This window comes from Charadrius vociferus, unplaced genomic scaffold (assembly GCF_000708025.1).
Source record: "Charadrius vociferus isolate BGI_N301 unplaced genomic scaffold, ASM70802v2 scaffold32, whole genome shotgun sequence".
Taxonomy (NCBI): Eukaryota; Metazoa; Chordata; class Aves; order Charadriiformes; family Charadriidae; genus Charadrius; species Charadrius vociferus.
Genome location: NW_009647856.1, coordinates 9,860,861 through 9,868,970, shown reverse-complemented (window position 1 = coordinate 9,868,970; position 8,110 = coordinate 9,860,861).

Genomic DNA, 8,110 nt, shown 5'->3' with positions numbered 1-8,110 from the left:
CAAGAGACACGGTGAACATTTTCGTATTTAAAAAGGTAAAAGCTAAGTATCCAATTTTCTTCATTTGCCTTTCATAATGCTGTGGGACCAGATCATCGAGGAATTTTGGGTACTCTGTCTCTGGCTACAGTGCTTTTTCTTAAGAAACACAGGAGTTGACAGGCTGGGCTAGATTACCCATCAATGTAGTTCAGTATCAGGCCTCTTTCCAATAATCAGCATAATAGCTCCAAAGGAAAAGGCAAGAAATCACACCTATAAAAATGCAAAATAATTGGCCCTTATCCTTAACCTTTTCTTAACTTCCAGTCATTGAGTTGTTTTATAACATAGAAGATAAAAGTTTTTCTCTCATGCAAGAGATGGCATACTCTGAATAAACACACAGCTCTTTGTTTCTTACTACAGCAGTATGTTGTCAATTGTGGAGTTACCAAAAACCTCAAGGCACACGAACTTTTTGATAAAATGAAAACTATGAACAAAAAAACCTCCTGGGACATAAGGTGCAATATGGAAACTGTCCCACTAAATTAAGAATGTTCTTCCATGATGTTCCATGGACTGTCTTCTAGAGATGATTCACCTCCTGACCATAGCCCGTGATCAAAAACTTCTTGGATTAAGTTATTGAATTCAGCTGGTTTGGACTGAAAACAGTTGTTCACAAGAAATTGATCTAAATCTGCAGCAGGCGGAAGGGTAACCTTACCTATCTGTACATCATCAGTACAGATGCATTTCCAGAGCAATGTCATATTGCTCAGTAACAACCCACAGTTCTTAGAATATAATCTCAAATCCAGAATTGTATTTCAGTTCAAAAAACATACCTGTAAATGTGGAGGGAGCTTTCATTCAGATGTTTCAACTGATGTTGAAAATTGCTGTCTGAGATTCCTTCTTTTTTTGAATACTCAACTTGAGATATTTTCATTTGCAGAGAATAGATGCCCAGAATCCTTCAAACAGTCTCAAGGTTGGCTCTCAAAACCGTAAGAAATGCATTAGTGTCACTATTAAACCTGCAGTAGATTAAAGCAATATTTTAGGATGGCAAATCAAAGGAGCTAAATTATTCTAAAAGGGAATCAGCACTTTTGCATGGTAAAAGGTTCAGAGAATTTAACCAATGGCCTTTCCTGGCATAAAATCTTCAAACCTGGAGACAAGTCTAATAGCGAAGGATCTCCACTGTAGTATTTAACATCACTTGATCTTTGAAAAGAAGTGGAAGCTATTGAAATTTTTGAAAAAAAAAAAACCAAACTGGTTCAGCCAAGGTTTGGCTCTGATATAAGAAAAAACGAAAAGCAAGACGGTAGTGCTGGAGAGAAAGCTTTCACCGCAGGCGTGCACAGTAATGGTTGGGAAAGCAGGCAAGCCAGCTTGTAAAGCTGATTTTCTCCTCTTCCAAATCCTCCCTCACTGTTTGCCTTGGCTTCCAAAATCTTTCTCAAAGCTATTAGTTTTAAAGATGATGACCAATGCAACGGAGGTTTAACTGGTTTCCCCCTGCCCCTCTTCATTTTCGTAAAATCACAGGATCATAGAATATTTCAAGTTGGAAGGGACCCATAAGCATCACTGAGTCCAAATCCCAGCAAACAGAACTCCTGAAATCCCTCTGATTTTATTGATGCCCCAGACAGTGGGATGTTAAGCATGTAAGAAACCTGCATTTTTGGCACAAAGACCCTCTTTATGGGTAACGCTGGGGGATCTGAATAACTTCCTATCCAAATCCTTCCTCTAGCAGAGCAGCACAACCATTTTTTTTCTCTCACTGACGGCAGACGTCCCATCTGTACCGAGTATAGTCATGTGTAATATTTTCACTGTTACATTTTCAACATGTTTTCTCAGTTCTTCAAACAAGCTTGAGACAGTTACAGTAGGACAAAATGGTCATTTCCTCATTTATAGCATTTTTTTCTCGATTGCTAGCCAAACAAAAAAACCTCCACTGTGCAGCGTCAATAGCAACGGAGCTTTCTTTAGTTGTGATCAAAAATATTGAAATATGTGTGTCGGAAACTTTATCTGTGATGAAATATTTCTGTTCTGAGACACTTCTTACTCATTTTCATTATGGAACTCAGCCAAAACATGAGACTAGGTAAAAATGTGAAGTAAGTAAAAACTAGGTGAAAACAAAGCCACAATTTTATGGGGTTTTGGGTCATTCTATATATGGCAAAAATACACTGTTTTCTTCATTGCTTTCATAGTGGCATTTTCAGCTGTTCCCCTAGTAGCAGAAAGAATATTTCAAATGCCTTTCTAACTATTTTCAATTCTTTCAGGTTGTTATGCCTTCAAGTTGTTGGTTGTTTTTTTTTCAAGCCAGCAGACCAAAGCCAATCTTCCCCAGCCAGGAGAAATTTTTTTCTGGCACATTCTGCTTCACATTTTGTTTTTCCACGTAGGCAATGCTGAAGGTCCTTGGGAAGACAGCAGTGATAATCAAGCAGTTATTTTCTGGGGGGGGAGGGGAAAAAAAAAGAAGAAAAGAAAAGAAAAGAAAAGAAAAGAAAAGAAAAGAAAAGAAAAGAAAAGAAAAGAAAAGAAAAGAAAAGAAAAGAAAAGAAAAGAAAAGAAAAGAAAAGAAAAGAAAAGAAAAGAAAAGAAAAGAAAAGAAAAGAAAAGAAAAGAAAAGAAAAGAAAAGAAAAGAAAAGAAAAGAAAAGAAAAGAAAAGAAAAGAAAAGAAAAGAAAAGAAAAGAAAAGAAAAGAAAAGAAAAGAAAAGAAAAGAAAAGAAAAGAAAAGAAAAGAAAAGAAAAGAAAAGAAAAGAAAAGAAAAGAAAAGAAAAGAAAAGAAAAGAAAAGAAAAGAAAAGAAAAGAAAAGAAAAGAAAAGAAAAGAAAAGAAAAGAAAAGAAAAGAAAAGAAAAGAAAAGAAAAGAAAAGAAAAGAAAAGAAAAGAAAAGAAAAGAAAAGAAAAGAAAAGAAAAGAAAAGAAAAGAAAAGAAAAGAAAAGAAAAGAAAAGAAAAGAAAAGAAAAGAAAAGATAAAAAGAAAAGAAAAAGTTTTGAAGGCACTGCCAAGGCCACCACAAAAAATGAGGTGTGCAGCAGGGCCGGTTCTCCACATGGGACCTCCACGATTGGCTGGAAACCATCACCATCTGATGAGATTTAAGGAGTTTTTAACCCGATCGACAATTCTCCGAGCAGCCCTTTTGTTTTGCTTTTGTGGCATGTTGTGGTCCCCACCATTTCCCACCTGTGTGGGTGGGAACCGTTTCTGCTCTCCTGTTCCTCAGTGGTTTTGGGGGGACTTCCCTGCAACCACGATTGCCACCCCAAAGACCTCCAGTTAAGTTGCGACACACTGCCCTCTAATGCCATTTTGGCATATTAGCAACCCTCATTCTCAGTGGAGATCTGTAATACGTAATACAAATGATCCAAATCCAGCATAAACTGCTATCAAAGCTGAATGGAAATTATATGAAATAAGGCATTTAAAGGCTGCTTTTTTTTTTTTTCCCCAGCATTGCTTCGTTTTACACCTTCTTAGAGAATTCCATCATGGAGAAAAACGAGAACTCTGCATTTACCTTTTCTATTTTGGATGCTAGATACTTTCAGCGTCCCCTTAGCTGCCTCGTTTCACCCAACACATCTGATTTCTTTAAGTTTTTGTATTGCAGTGTTGCTTCTTGGTGGTGATGAGATGCCCAGGAGTGCAGATGGCCACTCAAAGGTGCATGTAAATGTTGGATTTATATTGAGTATGTTTTCTTGTTTTCTGCTTTTTTTTTTTTTTTTTTTTTTTTTACATTTTCATGCTTCCTAACAGCCTGTTTGCTTTCTTGCCTCCTTCAGAGCACTGAGTAGGCATTTCTAGAAAATTATCCACAATGAATGCAGCATCTCTTTCCTTAATGGAAGCAGCTGATTTAGAGCCTGCCGCTGTGTGTGTTTTGTTAGTGCTATTTTCTCTTGCGTGCATTGCTTTGCATTCATTAACACTGGGTCCCATCTGCCATCTCATCACCCAGCCAGCGTTATACCGTCCTTCTGTAACTTTTTGCTTTCAGCTTTTGGCTGATTACTCTGAATAATTTGAGATCCACAACAAATTTTATCACCTTGGCTGTTCACCTTTTCCAGGTTGCCTGTCGGTACGACGAGGGGTCCCAACTGAGGCCGGTGGCATTTCTCACAGTGTGTAAATCAGGAGTTTATTCACAGCTTTTTGTTCCTGCCTGCAACCCCACCTCCATAACCCCACTCCTCTCTTCCCCCAGGAGTTCAGAAGACCCAGCTGCATCAAACTCATCTCAAACTGTTGAGAAAATTGCTAAGTTGGGAGAAAGAGCTGCAAGAAAAGGTATAGAGCGGAGCCAGATGAGATAAGAAAGGCAGGTACAGACGTAGGACTGCCGAGACAGTGATCATTAGTTGGATTCAAGAGGAAAAACACCAGCATGGAAACATTTAAAATCCTAAAGGAAAAAAATAAAAATAGTTGCAAGATCAGACTTCAGCCTCATGGAGGGTCTGTGGGAGGGTGCAAAGCTGGCCAATGCTTCCCCACCTTTACAGACAGAGCTGAAAAAGAGATTTCAGCCACAGTTATTACCTACCTCCAAGACACGTAGCGGTGAGGATGACCCCACAAACACCTCCTCCGTTTCCAGTCTGTCTGGGACCTCTAGACTTGGCAACCGGGTGAGATTTCTCTACCTGTCTGAAGCCTTTCTGAATTTAATAAGATGGATTTTGTTGGCTTCTTTGCTCCTATATGGGTGCATAGAAATATATTGTGGTTATTATTACAAACAGTGATGGATAAATTTTGATCTAAAGCCTAGTGCACTTTCCAGACTTAACCAAGAGCTGCTTCTCTTCTTGTGAATTGTCTGATTCACTGCTTTAAGAGGTAGTTATTTATGGGTCTAATAATTTAGCCTTTGCTCTCCCTGTTGTGACTCGTTCCTAGGAGGAACTGAAAGCTCCCATTATTACTGTGCTTTCTACGTTTGCAGACTCTAATCTCTTTTTAGTTTTTCCCAATGACTGTCATGCTGTGATATTGCTCTGCGACATTTTAATCCACAGTGAATTTCTCTCAGTACCTTTTGATGCAATTAACTATTTGATTCTTTCCTTTAACACAGGATATCAGTGCTTTTCTCAATGGGATTCTGTCACCGTAAAATTAGTATTCAAGTGTCCTGCTGATTTTCTTTCTTCCACAAAGTTAAAGAAATGTGAATCCTATCAGTCCCTTCCTTTAAAAATGCAGACATTGCCAGGGCAAGAAACCAAAGGAAGACATTTGGGACATCCTCTGTAAATAAAGTCACAAAAATGTCTTCTTATATTTTAAAAGCTTTCACTGTTATCACGAAAATAGACCCACCTGTAAATGTACTGCCTAGAAAGATTGCCTTAGTAGAAAGCAGCATAACGAGGATGGGAAGAGGCTAGTATAGTCTAGAACTTGAAACCAGATCTTTTTAAGTAGTAGCTTTACTGACTAGCACCATTTTTTCACCTAACCATGGTGAAATAAATTGCATAGTGGCACAGTCAAAAGCAATGCTGGAGATAAGGGCTTTCTGATTAATACAGAGATAGTGCTTGTACCATTTTGAGGTTTGAAGTGACACTGTTATCCGCTTTGGGGTTGGAGGTTGTGCTTTGCTTTGCAGACAGTGTTGCGTGTTTATTTGCACTGCTTTATCACGTGGTGCGAGTGGCCATAATTCTTAGAAATCTCAGCTCATACAATTTGACATGCTTGGTACAAGCTGGAGATACACCTGCCCATTATAAGCAAAAAAGAAAATCCATTCTTACTGCTGTCAAAAAGAAGACTCCGAATAATTTGTGCAAGACTTTGGGGTGGACTACCTGGAAAAGATGGGAGATTGGTGTGGTTGGGTAAAATTCAGGCTTGCAGAGATACAAAATTTTAGGGACTGTTTTGGAAAATAAAAACTATTTCTGCAGCTAGACAATCAGATAAGTCAACTGATTCAGCCCACTTCAGGCCCAAGTGAGATAATGCTATAAATACTTCTGATCACCAAATACTTTGCAATAACACAATTACCTGGTGACCTCAGTGTTAGCGGGAGTGATGGCACAGTGAAATGGTCACAAACACGCTTGAATAATAGACGTCGATGTTTGAAATATACACTTGATGTGAAATGAGAATAAGTTTTCTTTCTTCCTAACTTTTTCACAACTGTGTCATCAAACTCAGAAGAGCCTCATATTATTGTTTCTATTTTTATCCCCAAAATTAAGGTAAGTAAATGGAAATGCTGAATGCCCAAGGGGACCAGCTGCCAGATTAAGCTACCACAGATTTCTTAAGGAGTTAGAAATACAGTATAGAGAACTGTGATACAACATACAGAGAAAATACAGTGATGAGCATAAATACAGTCCTGCCCTCTGCCGATTTAATTCCTAAATCTGCTTCAAACTTGAGCATAGCTTCAAATACGTAGGGGTCAGTGGCAGCTCATCATATTGCAGGGACATAACTCTACACTCAGCTCCATTTCCCTAAAACCTCACAATAAAGCTGTAATGATTATTTCTCCTCTCCTCAGCAGTGACATGGCTTTTTAGACCTGAAAAACCCTGAGATGACTCTTAACAATCATTCAAATTCTGAGTGCAGAGCTAATGTGGGGTTTGGCATTGCTGTTGCCACAGGGATTTGAAGCAGCTATCTGTATGTGAGTTATACGGAGCATCCGATAGTAGTCGCTAAACCTTCCTGCCAAAATAAAGTTTATTTTGTGTTTATTGTTGTTTGTCTCTATTTTCATAGTTTCACACACCTTTTTTAAAAGGGTTATGGCAGGGATTGTTACAGAGACCTGCCAAACATCCCGTGCAGATGGTGAGATGAATGATTCCCACCTCATTCAGCTCAACTGGGAACTCCTCCAGAGTGGGTCTGTGATCCACCACCACCATACAGGACTGAAAATTCTGGGGTTACCTCGATCGCGGCAGACCCCAGCCCACACCAGCATCATGGTCTCACCACACGGCAGGACCCCCAAGGCACATCAGGGACTGGATTCCCGACGTGAGGAGGGAGACAAAGCTCAGAGCACCTATTACACTGGATGTGCGCTGTGAAGACCAAAAGGAATTCAGGTTTCCTTGGGACTGAGGAGACCGGGAGCCCAAACTTCGCACCCGTGATGAAAAATCGGGTGTGCAATTAAGTTGTCATCTTTCTCTTCTTGCAGAATCCATCCCCATACCCCACTTGGCTGCATCCTGCCTGCTGAAACAATGTGCTATGAAGCCTGAGGTGTAGGAAGTCTGAGGTGTATGAAATCTGAGGTGTAGGAATTCTGAGGTGTAGGAAGCCCGAGGTGTATGAAATCTGAGGTGTAAGTAAGCCTGAAGTGTAGGAAGCCCAAGGTGTATGAAATCGGAGATGTAGGAATTCTGAGGTGTATGAAATCTGAGGTGTAAGTAAGCCTGAAGTGTAGGAATTCTGAGTGGTAGTAAGCCTGAGGTGTAGGAATTCTAGGTAGAGAGGTGGGAGTCGACCTCTTCTCCCAAGTAACAAGCGATAGCACAAGAGGAAATGGCTTCAAGTTACTCCACAGGAGATTTAGACTGGATATCAGGAAAAAGTTCTTCACAGAAAGGGTTGTCAAGCATTGGAACAGGCTGCCCAAGGAAGTGGTGGAGTCGCCATCCCTGGCAGTATTTAAGACAGGTAGAGGTGGTGCTTAGCGACACGGTTTAATGGTGGTTTTGGCAGTGTTAGGTTGGTGGTTGGAACTGATGATCTTAAAGGTCTCTTGCAACCTAGACAATTCTATGATTCTATGAAATGCGAGGTGTAGGAAGCCTGAGGTATAGGAGGCCTGAGGCGCAGGCAGGCAGAGCCCAGCCCTGCTGCACCAGGCAGGTACAAGGTGGCTTAGCGGTGGGTCTGGCACCTTAATTAGGGCTTTTCGGGATCAGACCACCTTTCCCCAGCCCGTAGCTGCCGGGGATGGCCGGGCCAGCACGCGAGGCTTCCTCCCCAGCGCCATACTGGTGCTCACTGGGCGGAGGGGGGTTGGGGGAGGTGAGGGTGTGCTGTGCCGTCCGCCGGCCGCTAGGGGG